Genomic DNA, 25,593 nt, shown 5'->3' with positions numbered 1-25,593 from the left:
TCAAACCTAGAGGTTACCAGAGCATAGACAACAGAAGTTAGGCTATCCCTGTTCAGATTTGGGAGGGGTGCTGGGCCACCAGCCAAAGGTGATAAAAGGCACTCTGTGCCACTGAGGCCACCTGAGCATCAAGTGACATCAGTGGACCCAGAACTAATGGATCCCCAAGCTATGTACCTGCTACTTCAGAGGGAGTGCAACCCCATCAAAGCAGGCAACCTCCCATCGATCCAGTCGAGGGAACCACCCACTAACCGTGTCTGTCTTATCTGAATTGAGCTTTAGTTTGTTGACTCTCATCTAGTCCATTACCAAGGCAAGACAACAGTCCAGAACATCCACTGCAGCATCTGCAGATGTAAAAGAGAAGTAGAACTGTGTGTCATTAGCATATTGCTGAAAATGCACTCCAAAGCTCCGGATGACCCCACTTGGCAGTTTCATGTAGACATTAAACACCGCCTCCAAGACCAGCTCTATCAGCTCTGGAACACCAGGAACACACACACTAGATTCCCCCCAACCCCAGCTGGACAGAGAGCCTGGAGAGAGAAATGAAAGCTCTATAGATTATAGCAGCTCCCCCTACCTGACCCTCAAGTCTGCCCTGATGCTGCCCTGAGTACCAACTCCACCCCACTCACCAACCCAGGTCTTACTCAGCCTTCTCATCCATAATCAGATCATGTATGAGAGAGGTCTTACTCAGAGCTGATCTGGCATTCAGCAATAGTAGCTGCAAACCCAAGGACCGGCTGATAAGACAACTGCAATTCCGCAGGTTTGAGGATGGGCTGGCACATGGTTGTTGGGATATTATGGAGAGTGGGAGAGTTAGGTATGCCCTCTTGAATTCACTGGAGGAAATGTGGGATTTAAATGCAATAATATGGAAATAAGTTAGGAGAAAAACATGCCTCCTCTGAGCAAAGCAGCAGTTTTTCTGACCCTCTTTTATTCTGGCTCTGATCTAATTGTATCAACTGCACCATTGGGTCATAGTTTTCCTCTCCCAGTGTGTTCTTGGAAATGCTGGCAACAAGCATTTCCTTTCTTCTTACTTGTTGATAACTGTTCTGGCTCCGATCACCAAGAATTGCTAATACAGAGAGGTGGGGTTTTTTCATTATTATTATTAGCATCATTATTAATTTTTAGCGCACACGCACACACACACTGGAGAACACCTGCAGAAGATGACGGCTTGAGAAAAGCTTTGGAACCTATTTCCACTTTGGAACAAATACTTTGAAAAATATGAGAGGGGGAAAAACCCATAGCTGTGGTTTCCTAGGAGCCATAAATTTGATTTCACAAGCCATTCCTTTCCTTGTCTACCCTCCAGCTTTTGTCTGTGCTAAGCTTTTCAAGGCGGGAAAAGACTGCTGCTTTCATTCTGGCTTCATGTGCACTTGCCTCGTTTTTTAACAATGGAATTTTGCAGTCACCAATGAAGCTTGCCAAAGTCAACCTTCTGATGTGCGCAATTTAATTTGGAAAGGATGAAGGGGGTGGGGTGGGGGGGTTCTGACATCCATTCCTATGGTTGGAGGGCTCCCTTCCCATGAATGCACCGGACAAAGAGAGAGAGAGAGAGAGAGACCTGATGGAACAGAAACAACATCTTTACCAGAGAGCTCAAAGGTGTGACTTTTATTGCGATGCAAGAAGGAAAGAAAAGTCAAGGGTTAGTTGCAGAAAATATGGGGACTGGGGGAGGAAAGCCTATGAAGTCATCCTACCAGTTGTCTTGCCAGTTCTTACTTGATCCTGCAGAGTATTCTCTATTTGCTGGTCTAAGCCTTAGTAATGAAGCTCTTATAACGATGTTCTTATAAGATAATTAGACAAATTCATGAAGGATAAGGCTATCAATAGCTGCTAGCCATGATGGTTATGCTCTGCCTCCACTGTCAGAGGCAGCATTGCTTCTGAATACTAGTTGTTGGAAAAACATGGTTGGAGAGAAGGGTCTTGCTCCTGTGTCCTGCTTGCGAGTTTCATACAGGCATCCAGATGGCCACTATGAGAAAAGGATGTTGGGCTAGATAGATAGAACACTGACCTGATCCAGCAGCCTCTTCTTAGGTTCTTGTTTTTAACTAGATGTTGGAGAAATTCATGGAGAACAAGATTGTTTCCAGTTGCAGTGCCAAGTTGACTTTTATAGAGGCTGATCAATGCAGTTTCCCAGTAAAGCATCAAGCCTAGCATCTAGCAGGCTAACATCTAGTGATGTCTATGTTCTGTCTCCACAGTTGGCAGCAGTATGCCTCTGAATACCAGTTGCTGGGAATCACAAGTGAGGAGAATTGCAGGCTTTCCATAGGCATCTGGTTGGCCACTATGAGAACAAGACACTGGACTAAATGGACTATACTGACTGGCAGTAGCTCTCTAAGGTGCTTGGCATTCTTTTCTTAGCCCTCTAACCTGGAGATGCCAGGTATTGAGTGTGGGACCCTCGGCAGCCAAAGGAGATGCTCTACTGCTGAGCTAAGGTCCTTCTCAAAGGACCTTACTTCTTGGAGTCAGAATTCCCCCTCAGTCAGTCCATGAGAACATTTTTACCTGCTCTAAGGACCTCACTATTTAGCCTTGTCACCATGGAAACCTGGCACAACCCACTGTGTTCTGCTTACTGACTTCTGCTCCAGACCAGACCTCTCCTGTTCCCATGTGCTTCCTCTACATAGCTGGGCTTATAGTATTCAGCAACAGCACCTTGAACACACTGAGCACAAGTGATTTGAATGGGTTAACATTGGGAATCTGTCATTGGCAGCCCTGTGGGACTAGAGATGAAGGGGAGGTGTGTGTGGTTGTGGGAGAGCTTCTGAGAAGATGGCAGGCTTCCAGCTCCAAGAGGCTGCAAGGTTCAGCCTGAGGCAGATGAAGCCACCTCCAAAGCCCTCCCTTCTCCGTTCCCCACAAGTTGCTTCCAGCACCACATAGCTAAACATCTGGAGTCGAGAGTGATCAGCACTGTTTCCTTAGCAAAAGAAAAAAATAGAAAATTAACCCAGAACATTTCTGATGGCGGGGGAATTCCTGCAGTTCAGCGTCAGCCAAGAAAACAGCCGAAGGAACTTTAGATTCGGCATTGCTCCCTCTCTTCTTTTTTCAAGAAGTGGAGACAAGAGTCTAGCATCCTGGTCTCTCCTCCACCACTGAAAGCATGTCCACCCATGCAAGAGAATGAGGTCGGGGAACAGATTTTACCATTTCCAGATGGGTTGAAGGGTTCCAGTTCTGAAGGGTTCTCCACATTTCTTAAATGGCTCCCACAAAGAAAAACCAGCAAAACAGGGAGAAAATTGCTATCCCAGGCCATTACTAGTGTGATCGTCTGCAGGGTTTTTTTTTAAAAAACAACAGGGAAATATACAACTGTAATCCCTCAGCTGTAGCCTGAAGCAGTATAGCCTATCATTACCTCTCTTGGTACTCTACTCTGTGTACTCAGGCCAGTGCTGAAAGGTGAAGGGCCTAATGTCACATTTCATTAGACAGGGGTCAGCAAACTTTTTCAGCAGGGGACCGGTCCACTGTCCCTCAGACCTTGTGGGGCCCAGACTGTATTGGGGGGGGTGGGGGGGGCAAATTCCTATGCCTCACAAATAACCCAGAGATGCATTTTAAATAAAAGCACACATTCTACTCATGTAAAAACACACTGATTCCTGAACCATCCGTGGGCTGGATTTAGAAGGTGATCGGGCCGGATCTGGCCCTCGGGCCTTGGTTTACCTACCCATGCATATATTAGAACATAAGAATGTATGAAGAGCATGCTGGATCAAGCCAATGGCACATCTAGTCTAGCCTCCTGTTCTGAAATTCTGAACCAAAAACAAAAACAAGCAAAGGGCCTTTGGTTAGAAATAGATGTTACTCTGATTGTCACCTAAATCCAGGAGTAAGGGAGCTGCCTTAGGTGGCAGATGGTGCTGAAGGATCGAAGCTGCGTGTGCCACTTGGCCTGCCATGCATCTCCTAAGTTGCCCTCAGGTACATTGGTGGACACGGTCACTTCACCAACGTTGAAATAAGATTTAGATGCCAGTTCAGTTGGCTTCTCTGCATGGTGTGTGTGTGTGGAGATTAAGCAGCCATCTTGTCCTTTGCTTCAAGGAGGAAAATTGTTTGGGGACAGTTCTAGTACCAGCAGCATCATTTTCTTGGTGGTACCATTGGAAGTGCTGCAATAGATATATTTTGACAGGATGTTGGTGTAATATTTATTTACTTATTTACTTACTTACCACCCATCTGATTGTGTTCCAACAAATTAAAACACAATACTGTACTGTATTGACCTAGTACCATGCTTGTCCTTTTTGAGCAGGCACAGATCTGTTAAGTGTCGAGCTCAGTAGCAACTAATGAAGGGCTATAGCTCAGTGGTAGAGCACCTGCTTTGCATACAAGAGGTCCCAGGTTCAATCCCTGGCATCTCCATATAGGGCTGGAAGGAAACCCTGTCTGAAACCTTGGAAATCTGTTGTCAGAGTAGACAATACTGAATTAAGGCTGTATACTAAGGCAGCTTCCTGTGTTTAGAGGATAGGTGACCACACCTAGGCCCTATGTTTAAACCCTGTCTGAAACTTCAGAGAGGCACTGCCTGTCAGTGTAGACAATACAGAGCTAGATGGACCAATGATCTGACGCAGTATAAGGCAGCTTCCTATGAACCCAACTCTGTGTCAAGCTTTGCATCTTCAGTGGGGGAGGGGGGAGATCACTGAAATTTAAGCACAAAACTATGGAGTCCAGCTGTCTACATGGATCCCAGTTGCACTCAAATCAAGCCCATTTGGTGAGCCACTTCGCATTATGCTTGTAGCATTCATGGGTTTGGACCATTGCTTGCAATCCTAGTTAGAAAGATCACTGAGACTTAACACTTTGCCACAAGGCAGGAACTTCGACACCAACATATGCAACGTACTGCAGCTGGGGAAGAGACAGGCTACATTGGGTAATGGTTTTAGCAGAGCAACAAGCTGTAGATGACTCAGACAAGCTAAGCCACTCACTATAAGATGGTCTTATAGGAGAACAATATTTTATTTGGATGCAGGCAGAGGTTAATTTTTTTGGCCCTGATCTTTTTCCAGTGCTTGCAGAACCAGCACTCAGTGTTTCCACCTTACTGCAAGAAAGCTGAATTGTCAACAGCTTCCAGGTCAAATAGCAGCTGCAGAAGTGGGCAGTTTTCATCCAGAAAATGCCTGTCAGGGAAAGAGTTAAGTTTCCCACCCGCCTTGCACTGCAGCCCCAGTGGAGGAGAGGAGGGGAAAGGATGTGGGATAGATGCTTTAAAGCAGGGGTGGGGAAATGCCCGCAGGCTTTGGGCCTTATTTCCTTATAGGCAACCTCTCAAGGGCCACGTGTCAATGATGGGTGGGGCCACATGCAAAATACGAGTGGAGCAATAGATGTAAGACTTAACCTTCCAACAGTAGGCAAAACCAGATGTTTCTCACACTTCTTCATCCAACAAAGCAAGAGGCATTGTCACTGTTCAAGGAGACATTCTGGCCAGTAACAGACTCAAGGAGGGCATAGAGTAGGTCTGGTGCAGTGGCGTAGCGTGGGGGGTGCAGGGGGGGCGGCCACACCGGGCGCAACATCTGGGGGTTAGGGGGCGCAAATCCACGGGTTAGGGGGCACAAATTACTTGCCTTGCCCCGGGTGCTGACAACCCACGCTACGCCACTGGTCTGGTGTAGGGTGTGCCTGGAGGAAAGGAATTTGGCCAGGGGAGAGGGTTGAGGGCCGGGTAGAGAGGGTTAGAGGGCTGCATTTGGCCACTGTGCCTGATCTTTGCAAACCCTGTTTTAAAGTTGAGTGGGGTTTGTTTTTTTTTACCCTGAGAGGGCAGGTATCAAGTGGCTTAAAACCAAATACCTATGCAGTTCTTTCTTATTCTTTTTTTCCTTCACAGTAGGTTTTTTGCATTCAAGAAGTATCTGTTGGGAGGAGACATGTGATTGCAGCAATGTTATTTGCTAGTCACATTGAAATGGAAAAGCAGTATTTCTCACTTGAGAAAAGTCATTTGCCATTTCTTGTCTCATATTTTTATTTTGGGGGGTAGTGCATGTATTACTCCAACAATTGGGGGATTTTTGAGCGACTGCCAAGCATTTTAAAATGCACTGCATAGGATTGGAGATAACGTAGGCTAGAGGAGCACATCTGTTAGTTAGAGTGTGTAAGATTCTATCTGCATCAACCCATTTCTGCATAATCCAGAGGTGCTGTTTCACATTACAGTGGTGGATTGGTGGCAGGGAGGTCAAGAAGTTTCCATTCTGTGAACAAGAGCTAGTACAGTAGTAGAGAGAGCTAATGCTGCAGAGTGGATAAGATCCTGAGCTAGGAATAAAAATACCCCCAACTGCCTGACACGGCTGTTACAAGGATTACAGAGTTCATGAATGTGAAATGCATTGAACCCTACAGCAAAGCACTACATCAGGGTTTGGGAAACGTTTTTTTTTTTTAGCCCCAAGAGCCACATTCCCTTGTAGGCAACCTTCCAGGGTTTGTATACTAGTAGTGGGTAGAGCCAGAGGCAAAAAAAAAAATGGATGGAAAAATTTATGTGACTCTTACCATTCCACAGTAGGCTACATTTCAACCACACACACACACACAGAGAGAGAGAGAGAGAGAGAGAGAGAGAGAGAGAGGGAGAGAGAGAGAGAGAGAGAGAGAGAGGCAAATGAGAGATACTAACACAGCTCAAGGGCAAATTCCAGCCAAGGAAAAGCACTTGAGGAGGGTTCAAGAAACCAAACTGGTGAAGGGTGTAGCCTGGGAAGAACCCTAAGGATGTGTAACATTAAGATGGGAGAATTTGTTATCACTGGAGTAGTCCCTTCCAGTTAAATGCCTTTATTAAACAAGAATAGGGTTTGGACTTTATTAGGAAGGTAGGCAATTATCTGGTATCACTGAAGAAGAAAAAGTGGTGTTGCTATTATCTTACAAAATGAATACTTGGTTGTTCAAGAGGAAATATGAAATCATGAGGAATGGTATATTATTGTAAAAATAGCAGGGCAAGGCAGGATATGACGGGTGATTTATATGCCCCAAATTCTGATCAAGAAGTACAGTGGTACCTCAGGTTACATACGCTTCAGGTTACATATGCTTCAGGTTATAGACTCCGCTAACCCAGAAATAGTGCTTCAGGTTAAGAACTTTGCTTCAGGATGAGAACAGAAATTGTGCTTCGGCGGCGCGGCGGCAGCAGGAGGCTCCATTAGCTAAATTGGTGCTTCAGGTTAAGAACAGTTTCAGGTTAAGAACGGACCTCCGGAACGAATTAAGTACTTAACCCGAGGTACCACTGTAGTTTAACATCCCTTTATCAAGAAACCTGAAGAACTTTCTTAAGGAAAAATGATTGTGTGTCGAGACCCCGAAACCACCCCCTCATTGAAGAATAACACACACAAGGACACAGATATTGAGTTAATGTTATTGGGCAAAATTTAGCCAGAACTTTATTGATTGATTACAGATTGTGAGCGGTATTGGCTTAGGCACTGAATGGATCCGACTATATCTGACTCCTGCCCGTTGTGCACGGTGTCCAGTAAGCGTAAATCATCAGTAGGGGGAGCCCTGTCGATGCATACCAATTCAAGCTCCCCCGGGTGTTCCCATCAGGGTTGTGTCATGGCCCTAGCCCTGCCCCGGGCTTCAGACAAGATCCACACACCCGGATTCCTTTAACAGAATACCCTTAAGCTTGGAGGAGCAGGTGATGGCCACACCTCCCCTCCCCCCTAATAAGGTCATACAATGCCTAACCACCACCCTAACAAAGTTGTGATGATTGCTACGAGGTAGGCGAAAACCAAATGGCCTGTGCCAATTTGCCAAGTGGAAAAATTCTTACCAGGCCCCTCAATGGCGACCAACCAAGGTCCATAGCAAGGCCAATGACTAAAACCAGCAAAATAGGGAGGGAGGGCAGGAGACTGAGGAAGCAAGCCAAGAGGAAGCCCCTGGCTCGCACCTCAGCTTAAATGTTCCCGGCTACACCCCCACCAGCCAGCGGATTGGCTGGCTGGTCGCTGATGCGGCTGGGATCCCCCAGGCAACGCGGGACTTCGTCCCCTCCCCTGGAGGAGAGTGGGTGGCCATGACGTCCACCTCAACTCCTCCCCACGTTGGAGTGGATTTACTTTAATGGAATCCAGTATAAAAGTTAGGAAAGAACTTCAACAACCATCTAATTGTTGCATGAATATTCTTTAATGCTAATGTTAAACTTTGACTTTTTATTATTGACCAAGTAACTCTTACAAGGATAATGTGTTATTTTTGTTGTTGTTATTCCACCCATTTTAGTTTTAAAGATTTCAAAGAATGAAATTTACCTAATGACTTTTTTGGTCACATCCCAATCTCACTGACGTTTTCTCAGAAAATACTACTTAAACAGCGGATGCATAAAGCAATTATTGTAGAGTTCTTTACATTTTTTTCCCCTCAAATGAATGTCACCCCTGATGTAAACTGTTCAAATATATGGGATGTAAATAAAGCAGTTATCAGAGTTGTTCTAAAAAGGACACCTTAAATTTTAAAACAACTGAGGGTTGTGCTTGAAGAACAATTAATTTCATAAATAAATAAGAAAGCAGTACACATAGTAACAATGAATTCAGGATTACAGGGGCAATTAATGGGACTTCGGAAGTAATTATACATTAGAAGAATGTGTGAAATAGCTTTTGTTGTAATTTTTAAGTAGAAAAATCTACTTAAAGTTTTTAAAAGGCAATAAACCGGGAAAACGCTTAGCAAGAGTATCTGGGTTGCAACAGGAAAGATTAATTCCATTTATGAAATATGGTGGTAAAATTTAAAATACCCCAGAAAGTTAAGTAGTTTCATTTTATTACTGGAATTTGAATTTATCACTTCACTGTGATAAAAAAATTGAGGATTGTATTCAACCAAGGTTTGCTCAAGGGTAGACCCATTAGAATTAATGGATCTAAGTTAGCCAGTGACCACTAATTTAAATGTGTCTAGTCTGAGTAGAACTAACACTGGATTTAATGCTAATCAATCTTATTTTTTTCTCTATCACTTTCTATTCTTAAATTTTCTAGTGATGATTTTCAGTTTCTAGAATCCCGTTTCTTCAGATGAAGTTAAACAGACTGCCAAGAAAACTAGAATTAACAAATCACCAAGCCCAGATGGATTTCCTCCTCAATATTATAAAACATTTGAAGATGCGGTGTCTGAACCATTACTTTACTTAATAATCTAAATAAGTGTAGGTCAGCCAAAATCTTGAAATGAGACAAGGGCATTATTAATCCCAGGTCAGAATCCAAATAGGCCTAGTTCATACATACCAACTGCAATATTAAATCAGATACTTCAAATTTGGGCAGTTATATTTGGTAGGAGATGGGTACATTTAATAATAAAACAGATAAGATTACAGCCTAGGTGCTACTACCAATAAAGCCTTGCCATTTGCCATTGCCAGCCACAGTTCTGATTTTATGGAAGGACACATAAAACAAATGTTGAACATCTCTACAAGTGGTCAGGTTTGTAGGGAGTATCCTAATGTATATGATTTTGCTGTATACTCAAAACCGTCAGCAGCTCTTGTAGGATATCCACCAGAGAAAGGTTTTCCCATCATCTGCTGCCTGATCCTTTTAACTGGAGATGCCGGGAATTTAACCTGGGACATCTTCTGCATGCAATTTAGGTGCTCTACTATTGAGCTACTGATTCTTCCCTATGTGCCATTGCTTCAATGGAGCCTGCTCAGTTCATGTGGGGCAACGGCAAGACTCAGCAAGATTGACCAGCAGGTCCTACAAACCAGGCGACGTGCAAGCAGTGCAGCAGCAGGCTTTAGGGCAGACATCCAAGGGTCTAGAGAGTAAGCAACAGAATTGGGGTGGGAGGAGCCACTCTAGGCAACTTCATTGGAGCCATGTGTGAGTGGCCAGCATGACTAGAAGCAAAAGTAGGTGGAGCAATGGTTGTAATTTTGTTCTAGTCCTTCCCCTTCTAGGCCAGTTAAGTACCAAAAAAAAATGATAGGTGGATAGATGGAACCATGGCTGTGGCTGAACTCTTGTTTTAAGGCTTGGTAGAGATTCAGATTCCCTAATCTTACTAATTTGCTTATTTCAAATATTTCTATACCACTGTTCATCAGAAAAGATTGCAAAAAAAAATAAAGTAAAATAATAAAAAATTAAATGCAGTAGGTTGTATCCAATGCTAGTCCTACTTAGAGTAGACCAATTGAAGTTAGTGGACATGACTACCTTATAGGCCCATGGATTTCAGTGAGCCTACTATGGGTAGGATTTAGCTGGACACAACACAGCATCGAAAACAAAATTCATAAATAATGCAATACATACATTTTCAAAATCTATAAAATAGGATTCTGCTTTTAGAAGATCCATACAATTTCACCTCTGCTAACACACCCACGCTTAAATCAACCTACACCTGTGCACATCTTCCTGCACACCCTTTCACTCTCAGCAATTACCTTTTTTAAAAATATTTTTTTTATTCATTTTCACACTTAAACGTTTTAAATTTGAAGCAGTAAATAAACCACCAAAAATAAAATGAAAATAAAAATAGAAAATAAAATATTCACTCTCTCAACGATTACCGATCCAAACCATCCCAATGGTACCTATGCACAAGAGAATTACACTACAGCGCAGCCCAACACTACCAGGCTAAAATCAAAATCTAATCTAGGACTCCACAAACCCCAATAAAAACCTCATGCCATTCTCCCAAACACTCATTCGCTTGCACAAAAGGGTATTGCCTGTGGCCAAGGAACCCATCTCCTGTGTTTCCAACACCTCCTTCAGCTGTCCCACGCATACGCCCTGGGACAGCCCATGTGCTCCTGTAACTCATCATCCCCAGCCTGAAGCAGAGAGAAAAGTCTTCCTTCCCTTTTATTTCATTATCAGTGATTTTATTATTGCTACCAAACAGCATTTTAAGTGCATTTGCTCTTGACTGCAGGATTCTTAAAACAAGGTTTAAGCATAAAGTAGCAAATAATGTGTGCTTTGTAGTTGATTTAAAAAAGGGGGGAGTCTCCTGTTGCTTAAGTAACTGGATTCCTCCAAAACAATTCGCAAAACAACCATTTTGACTTAAGCCAGAATTTATTTTCTTAGATACATGGGAGGGGGAGGGAGTCTGTTTAGGGACTATAATTGGTGGCTGACCATCAACATTTTGACTCCTATTTGTAAACTAAAAGGAACATTGCTTGATTTTTAAGTTTATACACTTCTTCCTGATTTAAAAATAAAATTGTCCCCAGAAGGCACAGTAGGGACAAAGCAAGATTTCCCAGTGACAGATATCAGAAAACCGAGGATAAACCCAGACAAGTGGAGTGTATGAAATGGTAGAGTTTTCCATGACAAAATGCAGTATCAAGTATAACTGTGTTCCAAACACAGTGTACTGGTTTTCTTCTCCTTGGAAAGCTTCGTTCCTCTTCTTACCAGTCTAACCCCTGAAAGCCTCCTCTACATTCCTTGAGTTGCCATGGATATTAATGGGTTTCTTGCTTATGGGTATATCTTTAAAAATGAAACTCAGCGGTAGCAAAAGAAAAAAGGAAAAGAAAACCCCAATTGCCACTGTTCTTTCTCCTCATACAACCTTGTCTTGGCTGGGTATTTATTTTTCCTCTTTTTCTGCTTTCTACTGGCAGCAGTGTGTGTGTGTGTGTGTGTGTGTGTGTGTGTGTGTGTGTGTGTGTAGAAGCTTTGGAGGTTGTTGAGAAAATATCTCCTTCGCATCCGGCCTAGCTCTTTCCTTCCGCCAGTTGGTCCCACCGTTATATAAGCTCAGACATGGAAAAGCAGCTCTCTTGCCATCACTAGCTGACATCCTTTAACCTTTCATTCTCTGAGAGGGGAGGCGCAGAGACGTGTTCCATCATGTTTCAAATATCTTCAGATTCTTCCCATGTACCACTCTGACGGAGCTTGTCCTGGTTTTCATTAGAAACAGATTTGCTTACGAATCATTGTTTTGGAGGGTTGTGTCTCTCTCTCTCTGTGTTGTGTTTTAGTCCTCTAGGTTGCTGTTTATGATTTTCAAAGTTTGCTCCTCCTCATTTTCTTGTTCCTTTTGCGGTGGTGTGCACTGAAGCCAGAGGGGAGCCTTCCAAAAAAGGGAATAAGTCACCTTTCTCTTAATCACCAGGTGATGTCTTAATGGGTGGCTGAAATTCCATGAAACCGACAAAAAAACATGGTTCTGCCCACCCCACCCCCTTTCCCTGGAACATTTCTCCCCTTTTTAATTGAAACCATTCTCTTCTTAAAGTCTTTGTAGGTTGGGAAAGGGGAGGGGGGAGGGGGGAAGACAGAGAGATATCTTATTCTCTAGAAATAAATGGAAAGCCCATGCTCTGCAAACAATGAAGAATTTTGGCTGCAAATGACTCTTTCGGTCTTTTTCTGTTCAAAACGTACATGGGAGAAATTACCAGAGCAGGCAGAGGCTTGCTGCTTGCCTGCAGTCAACTTCCCACCATGGAAATGTTCAGTTGGGGCTGTAGCCAGTTCTAGTCCTACTCAGAGTAGACCCACTAAAGTTAACAGACTTAACCTATTTAGGTCTTTTAATTTCAGTGGGTCTGTGCTGAGTCAAACTTAGTTTGATACAACCCTTGGAACTAGTTTACACGAATGCATTTTCAGCCACAGTGCCTTAAGGGGCAGCGTCAGGGAAAGCACCAGGGAAAGCACCCAGCGTCCCAGCAGGACTCTTTCCTGATGCCAGCCCTGAGTAGCATGTCCATGTTACTGTTTTACCAAGGACAGTCCTCTGCTTGAAGAGCTCTCCAGTCCAAGTCTAGTTTAAAGAGAATGAATCTAGGAAGGGAGAAGGGCAAGAGGGTAGCTTTGAAGTTACCCACCAAATAGTTATCAGCAACAAACAGCAGACCAAGCAGGTGTACAGGCCACCTGGTCACTGTTGTTGCACTATGGTGAGATACTGGGTGGCCTCCAACCCTAGTTCTACTCAGAGTAGGCCCATTGAAGCTAATGAACATGACTAACTTGGGTCCATTAATTTCAATGGTTAGTACGTAACTAAATCCAATGCTTTAAGTTAGTCACGTCCATGCAGATCAGTATTCTCTTTTGTGAGTGATATGTTTCCTTTTCTGAGTCCCAATTTGACCTGGGACTCAAGAGAAAAAGAAAGCACCCTGGCCTCTTCCATCAACTAAGGGAGGAGTGGGAATCCTGTTTCGGGACAGCCTTTTGGAAGCTGCATTCCAGTGGTGGGCAGGGCCAGCAGTAAAAGTGGGCAGAGCAATTAAAGTAAAATTCACCTCTGGGTGTTCAGCCCAGGTTGGGCACCCCCTGGGTCCTATATCTCACCATCTTATTTATTTGGGTTTTCCCCCTTCTGAAACATGTCTTGCATTTGCACCTATACATATAAATTAACACAAGAAAATGAATGCCCTGAGCCTTTTAACATCACTCCTGCCTCAGGATATTCCACAGTGAACTTGGAAATGTGGATGGTTGTTGTTGGTTTTTTAAAAGCATCAATTCTAACCCGCCCTTCAAGCCTAAGTAATCTTCAGGATAGCTGACAATTAAAGCAATGAATTAAAACAACAGTCATCAATATTAAAATATAAAACAACGAAATGTTAAAAATAGAAGTAGTTCATGAAGAACATGAACTCGAAGCCAGGAGGGTAAAAACAAATAATAACTTCAACTTGCTTCAGTGCTGGAATGTGAGCTCTAACCTGGGACACCAAAGCAGAATGTGGAGTAAAGGCATGTCATGCCTTGCCTCTGCTTAGCTCTGAATACAGTTGGCTGCTTTGCAGGCTGTAGCAACAGTAACACTCAAGTTGAAACTGGTTTTTAAAACAACATACACAGAGAAAATGCATATATATCTAAAGGTGTACGAGATGGATGTGACTCTAGACTGAAGTTCTAGCCATCAGAAAAACATGTTTCCAATTGACAAGCTGTTAAACATTCACATTTGTGTCACTGTGCTTTTTCACAGAGAGCTGCAGAGGGCTCAGTCTGTACCCTTTCCTCCCATACAGGCTCCCCACAAAATTAATCTCCCCTGAAGGTGTTGTTGGAAATGGAACCAGCATGGAAGTCTGAAGCTGCTCATCTGATGCAAAAAAAGGGAATAAATAATAACCAGCATTTTAGTGTATTCCTAATATAATGCATTTGTGTACACATTCTACCATAGGAAATAATTTTTAGTACACATAATGTGGGTGGAGAACTGCATTGTAAAATTCAGAGAAGTGAGAATTTCAAAGGAGAGCTGTCTTTTGGTTTGCATATTGTTTCAGGAAATGTGAATGAGGTAAATTTGCCTTTAAAAGTGAACTGAGATTAATGTTTCCCCCATCCCTCCTGATGCACTTGGAAGGAGGAGGTAGTGTCAGTTCTGCAAGGCTAAACCAGCTGGAGTGTCAGATGGACTCCATGCACAGCCCTGACCTCACCGCTTCTTTGCCCTTCTTCCAAGTGTGTCACAGCAGTAAGGTGGACAGGAAGCTATTGTTGCTGTTTTGCCCCACTAGGCAAGCTGCTCCTGGTGGGAACCATTCATCCCATGGTAGCCACTCAGCCATTGCCCCCCAAAAGTGGAAATGTAGCACCAAAAAAAGAAAGTGGACAAAAGAGGACACAGATTTGGGTAATATTTGCATATGCTCAGATATCTGAAGCGCTTGAAGAAGCTGGGTATGTTTAGCCTGGAAAAGAGGAGACTGAGAGGAGATATTATAGTCATTTACAAATATCTTAAGGGCTGCCACATGGACGAGGGAACAAGCTTGTTTTCTCCTGCTGTGGAGGTAAGACTGGAACACAAGTTACAAGAAAGGAGATTCTGACTGAACGTCAGGAAAAACTTTCTGACAATAAGAGCTGTTCGGCAGTGCAACAGACTCCCACAAGAGGTGCTGGACCTTCCTTGGAGGTTTTTATTCAGAGGTTGGAAGACCATCTGTCATGGATGCTTTAGCTGAGATTCCTGCCCTGTAGGGGTTTGGACTAGATGACCCTTGGGTTTCTTCCGACTCTACAATTCTGTGATCTGTATCTGTTATACAAAAAGATGCAAGTTCAGAAATAATTACTACAATTTAAATAGAAATACAATAGATCATCTGAGCATAGTGAGGGAAACTGACTAGGTGACCTATGTACCTTCTCAGACTACTACCCAGGTGCCGGTTATCGATGCATACAGTGGTGGACCATTGGGTCTCACATTTCAGTGGCACTCTGTGCGATGCCAGAATTCAGCTTCCTGCCTGCCTCTCACTTTCCATTCTTCATCATAGTTGTGGCACCCACAAGGCTCTGCACCCAGTGCAAACCAGTCACACTCTCCTAAATCTGCCTCCGATGTACAACACCAAGGTTAACCCTGCTTTCCTTTCTTGGGGTTCTTTGTCTTTAAACCAAACCTGAACAGCAAAGCATAGACGATGCCTTCAAATACCCGCAAATAACTCTTCAAGGGATGGGAGAGCACCCTTCATTTGTCTTATCCTGTTATAATAGTTTTATTGCTTTTACATGTTGCAAATCATCAATGAACAGTAAAAAAAAACAAAAACAAACCCTTGCCCTCTCCAGGAGATGAGATTACAGATTACAGTGAGGCCAGTGACCCTTAGAACAATACAATTTAAGATATTTGTTCAAACGCATAAACAGATTACACTACTACCCTTCATTCTTCTAGCTGAGCTTTTTAAAAAATAAAATAAAAATTCAATGTTCAGGCCCCTAACTCATATGTACAGTTAGTGAGAGCACCTTTAAAACCTACGAGTTTGAGAGGGCTTTATTGGGGGCCTCCTATGTTGTGATCTTTTGTTATTTTATATTGTTTTATTTCCTGATTTCTTCATGGCATTTTATTGTAGATTTTGTTTTAATAAGCCGTTCACCACTTCTGGAGCCTTTGAGTGGCATATTTTAACAAGTTGGTACGGGTGATGATTATGGTGGTGCTGATACTATCCTCTGACAGCTCCTCATATGGAAGAACATTCAGGACAGATAAAATAAAATCCTTTGCACAGTGCATAGGTAAACTATGGAACTCGCTCCCACAGGAGGCTGTGATGGCCACCAACCTAGATGGCTTTAAAAGGAGAGGGTCATCAGTGGCTACTAGCCATGACGGCTCCGCTCTTCCTCTTCCTCCACTGTCAGAGGCAGTACTTATCCTGTAACTTCCTGCTAAATACCTTAACTCTTTATACCACAAATGAGCTGGTTTATTTTTTCTCTCCCACTTTTGGTTGTGCTATAGCAACTATAATGTGGTAGCATTGGGGAAGCATCGCAGAACAAAACTAAACCAGGATAAATTCACTGTCAATGCACTGTTACTGTGTCAAGAACATGTCGCAGAAGGCACTGCTGTTGTTCTTCAGAACTACCTCCCTAGACAATCGTTCATCAAAAGACTTTTGGTTTCTACTATCATTAAACACCCACCATAGCAGTCTCAGGACTTGCCTTGCAAATTGAATGGGAGGCATTGAATGCCCATTCCATAGGAATGCAATTTGGAGTCAAGACATCATGGGGGTGCCTGTATAAACTAATGGTTTTGGACTTTTCATTGCAGAAATCATTACAGTACCATGAAAATATATTTTTGACATTACTGGCTTGTGAATCAATAGGGTGTTGTTTTGCAATATTTCTGCAATTAACTGGTGCATGCACGTGTTTAGGGGGACACTTCATTGAGATTTGTCTTTTATTTGACCCATCACGGTTCTGGGGTGCCCTTTCATTTTTGGAACTTTGAGCTGGCTAGCAACCCTACACTGCAAGTTCCCATTAGCGTCAGCAATCTGCATCTCCAGGCTTATTGGGTTTCAGCTCCATGCTTCATCCTCCATTTGTCCTGATTAGTGAAATAATGCTCATGTGGTGAGCTCCAGAGCCATAAAGCACCACAGAACTGCTAACTGCTGGTCTTATTATTGTTATCAATGGGGCGTCTCACACTCTATAACAGCTCATAAGAAAGAAACTGCTCATAGGCAGAAGACAATGAAGGCTGAATTCAGTCTCCTGAGTGACTCAAGTAGTTGTGCTTTGCTCGATGCAGTGCTGGTCACAATTTTACCAAATAAAATTGGTCACAATTTTACCAAATAAAATTGGTCACAATTTTACCAAATAAAATTTTCACTTTACTGAAAGTGAGTTATAATATATAACAAGTAAACATATACATAAAAACTGACATAAAAGCAAACAAAGAAAATCAAAAAGACACTTCTGTTTCTAAAATATGGTTTAAAACACCCCACCCACTCAAGGAGGCCATAAAAGTCAAAGGCCTGGTTTGGGGGGGGGGGAGTTTCCCTGGCGCCTACAGGTGTATGTCTCCCTGGGGAAACCATTCTGCAAACAGGGATCCGTCACCAAAAAGGCCTATCTTATTTCATATACCGATTTAGGCCCTTGATCCATCTAAGTCAGTGTTGTCTGCACTGATTTGAAGCAGCTCTCTTAGATTGGGAACATTCCCAGCCCTAACTAAAGATGTTGGGGCTTGAACTTGGTACCTTCTGTCTACAAAGCTTGCAACCTACTGCTGAGTTTCAGCCAAGCCCGTGTAGAGTTTGTCTGAGGCCTGGGGCGGGAATCTTGTTAGAATAAAGTTATAAACTTAAACAAAAAAGCATTCAGTGCCTTGTGCCCCCCCCCCTGGCCAGCTTAGCCCTCCAAAGCCCTGGGCAAGTGTACCTGGCTGCCCACCAGCTTGGCTTCAACTCTTCTTCTGCCACCATCCAATTGTATTTATTGTCTGGGCCTAATGAAATGTAATTCTGGGTGTACTGGATCCCACAGTTTCTGCTTCCTTGAAGGACTGTAGTGGTAGTACTGAACTAGGTGGACCAGTGCGCTGACTCAGCATAAGACAGTTTCTTTAAAATTTGGCGGAAGACGGTTGCTCCATGTAGTAATAGCAAATGGTCCCAGGTTCTGATATCTTCAGGTAGGGCTGGGAAAGACTAGTCATGCCTGAAACCTGGAGAGCTGCTGCCAGTTGGTGTAGACATTACTGAGTGAGATTGGCCAAGGGTCTGACTTGGTATAAAGCAGGTTCCTTAAGGTCATACAGGAAAGCTGCAGCTCAGTGGCACAGCATTTTCCTTGCATGCCTAAGGTCCCAGGCTCAATACACGCACCTCCGGGTGGACTGGAAAAGGCTCCCTGAAGAGCTGCTTCCAGTCAGAGTGAGCTAGATAGTCCCAAGTGTTTGGTTCAGTATAAGGCACCTTCCTTTGTCCTGAATGCACCATGCCCAGCGATACTGCTAAGGGAAGGGGGGGAATGTCTTCATTTCCTCTCTTCCTTCTATTTACCAATTAAAAATAGTTCCACCAAGAGAGGCTTCCCAAGAATTTTTTTTTTTAAACCCAACCAACATCTGGCTGGCAGAAGCACTGTGTCAGCAGACAGCACCAATTATGCTCAGGCTGAACAACAACTTAATTACTGATGAGGCGGCTCCTCTGACAAAAGGGAGCCACTCTCAGCCGTATAAATTCTCTGACTGAACTCATCCCTTTGTGTGTGTGTTGGGGGGGGGGGGGCGGAGAGCGGATTTTAAAACCATTTCCGAAATAAAGCAACAACCAGCCTTCTCGCTTCAAGACCATAGGAAGCTGAGCCAAAATAAAGACAAAGCTCCTAACACTCTCAAGTGGGCCTCCCTGCCTGACTCTTGGCTTTGGGACAGTTGGAAGAGCAAGGACACAGGAAGCAGACCTTAGAAATACACAGAGTAACCTTGGGCCAGTTAACTATCACTCACCCCGACCTATTTTTTTCAGGATTGTTCAAAGAATAAAATGGAAGCAAGCATTCCATCAGGATGCAGCAGAAGGAGAGGTGGGGAGCAGGGCCACCCAGTCGGCCCTGTTTTATCAGGCACCTCCCTCCCTGGAACTGCCATGAAGTTAGAGCAGAGGGAAAGGGGCTGTTCTGTTATCTCTGCTAAAAGTCCGCCTGCCTTTAGCTTTTCTTCTGCCTCAGCTGTAACATGGCAGTTACAACTTCAACCCCTGTCCTCCTGCGAGGGCTCTGCATGTTCAGCAACCAACACACCTCACATTTAAGCAAAGATACAAAGACCTGCTGCAAGTAAACAGGCCTGGAGACCAACAGGTTAACAACGAATACCCTAATATGGAGCTGAACCATAATAAAGTGATGGTGCAGGAAATTGCGGAAGCAGGGATGAGAGAGACAGTGGTCTCAAGGGACATAGAGAGGGAACGGTCATTTCCACTAGCCATCTTGCTAGAAATGAACTCTCCCAAGAGATGAGTTGTGGGGGTCACTGTTGTTTGTTGGGAGGGAGAACCCTGCCACCAGGAGTAGTGTTAATTAGTGTTGTGTTAATTCAAGAGAACAGGGAAGGATTGATACACATCTGTTCTTTGGCCTATCTAGAAAAAGAAAAATAATAAACCTGCAAAGACTCTGAATGAGGGAACACTGGAGAATTTGGAAAACGTTGCCTTACCCCCAGCTTTAAACAGTTCTCAGCTGTCACAGCTGGGTTAGCATTACAAAACATCTGGTGACAGCAAATAAAAAGGCCAGCCACTGTGCAGTGTTGCCTCTGCCACTCCATGAATGCTGCATTGAGATGGAGCACTCTTCCCACTTTGGATGCAAGACAAATGTATCATCTCTAGGTAACATGAGCAACCATTGCAGAAAATGGGTTTTTGACATAACTTTGGAGTCTTTTACTAACATGGAGAGGCCCCCAGAGGCAATTAACAATAAACACAACATCCATTTCCAAGTTTTGTTCCACGTCACCAGTAGGAACAGTAGAGGCATGGCAAGTAATGTATTAGTTTGTTTTCTTACATGTCATGGAACCCGGCATGGCATGCATGTGGCTCCCAGGTGGTCACCCACCCAGGTACTGACCAGATGCACACCTGCTTAGTTTCAGCAAAGTGGTGAACTTTTCATTCTTCAGACAATACTCTAGCAGATATGGATCAGGCATAACAATGCAAATTCAACCTCATGTTCAGTGAGGTGGTAAAATTGTCCCTGGGGTGTGCCATTTCCCAATATGGGAAGAAACGGAGAAATCCCTGCACAAAAGTGATGACACAAATATGTTTGTGTGTATTTATAGGCAAACTCACCTAACTGCACTTTCTGAAATAATATGCAGACCAGAATGCAGCCATCCTTCGAAATTTGCTCTTCTGTTAATTTTGTAATGCAGTTCTCCAGCCAACACAAGTCTCTGAAAAACATACCTGCACCTTTAATAGTTATGTAGTGGGTGTTTCAGTAGATATGCCTTGCATGGCTAACAACTGTGATGGACATATTAGATTGTTTTTGGTTCATGTCAGTTTCATGTGTATTCATCCCTAATTCCTTCCCTTTCCTCCTTTATCTGCAGAATAAATAAATAAATAAAAAGCTGTACAAAGATTTGTCTTGAAATATGCAGTTCAGTGATAAAATGTATAATTAAATACACATTTCAATCCATTCAATTTATTACAGTCAACCGACCATGAAATGCATATTTAAATACTTGTTTTATCTTAATATACATATTTCGAAATGTATATCATCCTAAAAATCATGATTTAATGCATTTTTCTACCTTCTTTGAGCCAATAGCTCTGAAGAAATTTAAAATCTGCAGTATAATTACTTTGTGATCCACACATTAGTCCAGGAGGTGTGGATCAGAGTCAAGAATGACTCCTTCAGCACCTTCAGAATCAGATCCAGGATGGAAGGCTCCGGTGGAAGATGACGAAGAATAGGAGGATGAGTCAGAAACAGATGGAAGCCCTTCCCTCCCCCTGAACACATCTGGCCCCAATGTCGAGTTCCACTTGCTCCCTCCCATATGTGGGGGAGAGCACTGTCAAAGTCTGGGGAGAGCTCTGAGCCCCAGCCTCGTGTCACCAAGCCGGATGCAGATCTCTTCCCTGCAGACCTGCAGGGAAGCAGGTCTCACACTCTCAGGACAAGGAAGGAGATGCCCCCACCCAGACATAGCACCCACTTGTAGGCCATATATTTCCACAGGGATAGAGACTCAAGGAAATAAGGGGTGTGTCCCACCTCAGCTTTCAAGCTTGGTGGGAGGGGCATGGAAAACTTCTTGTAACAACTTCTCACCTCCCATGGACCTTGTCCGCTGCTTCTAGGCCAGGAGCATCCCCACCAACCCTTCACCCTGCGAGGGCTCTGGGAATGGATTAGCTCCTGCTGCTGAGTCTGTACCATTACTCTGCTTTAATGAAGATCGCTTCTTTGCTTACAAGTAAGAGTACCTGCTGCTTCATTTGGGGGCGGAAGCCAGGACAGTTCACTTCCGAATTCACGGAAATCAAATTCCTCAAGCATCTCTATCAGCCGCACCTTCTGAAATTCCCAGAGCCCTGACCCCTTTTGCATCTTGGTAGCTTGTTGTCTTTCCTCTTCTTCATCTTTGCGGAAAGCCAAGCAACCTCAGTGCATGCCAAGCTGTGGTTTGCAGATTTTGGAGCAGGAAGGGAACAGTCACAGCCCAGTGGCTCAAGGACTCCCAGAATCAAGGCCTATTCTTCCCTGCAAAGAAGCTAATTGTCCACAAACGCCGCTGCTGCTACCAGGGCCACACAGGCCAATTATCTCATAAGTAGCAGCAATAAAGACGACTCAAACAGCTGGCAAGCAGCCTGGTTTCCGGATTCCGGCATCTGAGCCATTAACGTTACGGATGAAGCACTATGATGGGGGGCGGGGGGAGGCAGGGCAGCCATTAGCCATTCTGAGAAGCCCATCCAGCTGGGAGAGGAGAGAAAAGGGAGGGGGAAGCATCATGAAACACAGAAGGAGGAGGGAGGGAAACTTGGCAAGTCCCAGGTCACTGTTTGATTTGCTTTCCCCGACCCAAGAGGTCAGCTTCCCTCCACAATGAACCAGCAAAGAGATTCTGTGCCTTTTGATGTTTCCAAGTAAGGAGTCGGAGCAGGAGGGGTTTGGTTTTCCAAATGTGGAAAGGGCTGCAGAGGAAAGTTTCAGCCGTGCTCAAAAACTGAGGGAGGAGGCAGGCAATCAGCCGCGTGCTGACTTCCGTAAATGACAAGAGAGTCTTGTCAGAAGCTGTCACTGTCAGAAGAATGCCTCTAAATGCTATTTGCTGGGAATTGCAAGTGGGGAGATTATATACTGTTGCACCCAGGTCCTGCTTTCAGGCTTCCCAGAAGCATCTGTTGGGTCACTATAAGAAGAGGATGTTGAACTAGATGGGACTTTGGCCTGATGCAGCAGAACTTCTGTTAAAATCAGTGCCCTGGAAAAGATGCAGGATTCGGGGAGATGGATCACAGCCCATGCTTTGCATGCAGAAGGTCTCAAAGAAAGAACCAGGCAGCAGGACTGGGAAATACCTCTGCTCAAAGCCCTGGAGGGGTGAAAAATCCTTAGACACAGGAAGAGAATGCTGCATACTTCATTCAGTAAGCGAAGATAGGATGGGCTACTTGGTAATGCAAGCCCTTTTTTTTAAAAAAAGGAAAAAGCTTGAGAACCACTGGTTTGAGTTAAATCATACAGCCAGAAGGGTGAGAAGCTTCCTTTGGTTGTAGCTCATTGGTAGATCACACGTCTGACATGCAGAATGTCCCAAGTTCAGTCCTTGGCATCTCCACTTAAGGGAAAGGATCAGAGATCAGGTGATGGGAAAGACCTCTGCTTGCGAACTTGGAGTTCCATGGCCAGTCAGACTAGACAGTACGGGACCATTAAGCAAAACAGACTGACCTAGCATAATGCAGCATCCTATGTTCTCTGTGGGTTAAACCACAGAGCCTAGGACTTGCCACTCAGAAGGTCGGCGGTTCGAATCCCTGCGATGGGGTGAGCTCCCGTTGCTCAGTCCCTTCTCCTGCCAACCTAGCAGTTTGAAAGCACGTCAAAGTGCAAGTAGATAAATAGGTACCGCTCCGGCAGGAAGATAAACGGCGTTTCCGTGCGCTGCTCTGGTTTGCCAGAAGCGGCTTAGTCATGCTGGCCACATGACTCAGAAGTTGTACGCCGGCTCCCTCGGCCAATAACGCGAGATGAGCGCCGCAACCCCAGAGTCGGTCACAACTGGACCGACTCGGTCACAAATGGTCAGGGGTCCCTTTACCTTTACCTATGTTCTCATTACATGACTGTCCTGTGCATTCCGTCTGACTGCACATGCTTGATGTGATGCCCTCATGCTGTTTGTGGGGATGGATGAATTGTCAATTTAGGTTTCTCTCAGATTCTTATTTTTCCAGTCTTAATGTTCAGTTCACCAAATTTGCACATTCATTTGCTTTAAAAAAAAACAAAACCTCAGAAAAATTTGCCAGCTCTTTAATGAACATTTCTTCTAATAACTACAGTTTGGTATACTGTTTTGAATTTTTGTAAGCTTTTTTTTTTGCAACATAATGCATTTTTGAATGCCATTTCCACTAATACATGCATTTTAATATCAACGTTTATGCTGACATTTTTGGTTTAGTGAACTACACTGCAAAATTAAAAATTGAATCATCATGAAAATTCGTCAGCATTTTTGTGTGCATTTCTGCAAATACACACATTTTTGAAGCGTTTCCCCTCTATTGGAGAACTGGATTGCAAGAATCATAGAAGGGCAAATTTTGAAAGACAGATGGTTTCTATTCACATATTGTTTTGGGAAGTGCAAATTACCGTAAGTGGGATCCGCATGCAAATGCAAGCTAAATCAGCCCCCCTTCCTTAGCTGTTAGAATTTACAATAAGATATAAGGAAACATAATAAGAGTATTGACACTATCATGGAAAATGATAATGGCACAGGGAAACTGGTTTCACTTGGTTGGTTTCTATTCAGAGTAGACCCATAGAAACAAATGCATTTAATTGGCTTGTGTCCATTAACTTCAGGGCTTGATCAAGACATTTTGGCACCTGAGATGGACCCCAAAATGGTGTCCCCTCTCCCTGCCAGGGAAGAAGGGGTGCGAGAAGATCTACATCAGGAAAAATGGGGGAAGATCGACATTGGGATCTGCTGTCCCTGTGGATCCTGCCATCTGAGGCAGTTGCCTCACCTGGCCTCACAAGTGGGCCAGCTCTGATTAATTTCATTGTATCTACTCTGAGTAGGCCTAGCATTCGCTAGAACTCAATGTTATTTATGTTAGTCTGTTAGAAATCTATTAAGAGTATTTTTAGATTCAAACCGGGCAGGTTCCCCTTCTGTTCCTCCTACCTTGCCTCCTCTTTCCCTCTACCGCATGTGGAAGACCCAAACTATGATTGCTCCACCTTGAAAATGCCTAGTGAGATGTTGGGATAAACACTTGCTGAGCATACCTGCTCAAACTTGATGTGGAGAAATGGCAACGAACGGGCTTAAGCAAGGCCTTGGTTGTTCCTGCTGTTGTTGCCTGGTTATTCATTGTTTTTCTTTCATTCCCCTCCCCCGTCCCTTTTAAACAATGCAAACCGCACTGGCTTTGTACACAACACACATGTGTGTGTCTGTTTTCGTTCCAAGTGTCACGGGGTGCGGGCCACAAGGCAAACCCAAAGCAGATGCCATTGTGGAACAAACCAAATGCCAAGTATGAATTATTGTTAACATATGTACCTACACTGTGATAGTAAATGGTAGAAATGGGGAATGCTAAGAGCCTCCTCTATCCATCAAACATAACACTATGGCAAAGAAAGCCCACCAGTTGCAATTGTATTCCAAAGCAGGCCACAAGGAAAAAATTCATAATTTGGACATTCTGTGAGAGGGTTGTATCGGGGTGGGGTGGGGCGGACAGGACAGGACCAAATTTTATTTCCTTCCCTCGTATTCTTGGCTTGCTTTCAGAATAGCAATGCATAAAATTGCATGTTAGGACCAGAATGCATCTCTGTTTATAAAGCTTTGCCAGTGGGAACTCCCAACAAAATGTTGTGCTGGGGAGGGCTCAGTGTTATGGATTCCAGACACTCTGTTCCATTTTGCTGTACTTACAACATCATTCGAAGTCGTTGGCCATACCAGCTGGGACTTTTGGAAGTTGGGAGTCCAGCAACATCCAGTGGGCAGAAGAGGCACCTCGCAATACATGAAACAAATTTATTTATGAAATTTGTTTGTCATAAGCGATCTAATGTTGTTGTTTTTTAGATATGTAATACCAAATGAAAAGAGTGCAAAACATTATTAACTAACAGTGTTTATTCTGTAATATCATAAAAAGGACACCGTTCTGGATTATCCAATAGGCAGATTAAGTGCATGCTTAGGGCACCAACAAAGCAGGGGCACAAAAAATAAGGGATTTTAAAAAAAAGAATTAGACACAACATTTCAAAGAAAAGCACATCATAGAAAAAATCAGAACTTTGCTGGATTTCCTTACTCTTTTGTGGTTTAGCATTGTTTTTGTTT

At 43.8% G+C, this 25,593-nt stretch overlaps 1 protein-coding gene across 9 annotated transcripts in view; it reads left to right on the top strand.

Annotated features, from left to right (window-relative positions):
* The window catches only part of MORN1 (MORN repeat containing 1), a 235,182-nt gene that overhangs the window by 112,986 nt on the left and 96,603 nt on the right, over positions 1-25,593 (top strand). The window contains exon 15 of one of the 9 annotated variants that reach the window (XM_081923662.1): positions 9,150-9,281. The exons of the other annotated variants lie outside the window; for them this stretch is intronic. The gene's annotated coding sequence lies outside the window, so the exon portion shown is untranslated. Of the gene's footprint in view, positions 1-9,149; positions 9,282-25,593 lie in introns of those variants that run through there. 9 annotated transcript variants of the gene reach the window in all.

Source organism: Podarcis melisellensis (assembly GCF_964234715.1).
Source record: "Podarcis melisellensis genome assembly, chromosome: 8".
NCBI lineage: Eukaryota > Metazoa > Chordata > Lepidosauria > Squamata > Lacertidae > Podarcis > Podarcis melisellensis.
The sequence above is the reverse complement of the archived record's forward strand: the minus strand, read 5'-3'. Positions and strand labels throughout refer to the sequence as shown.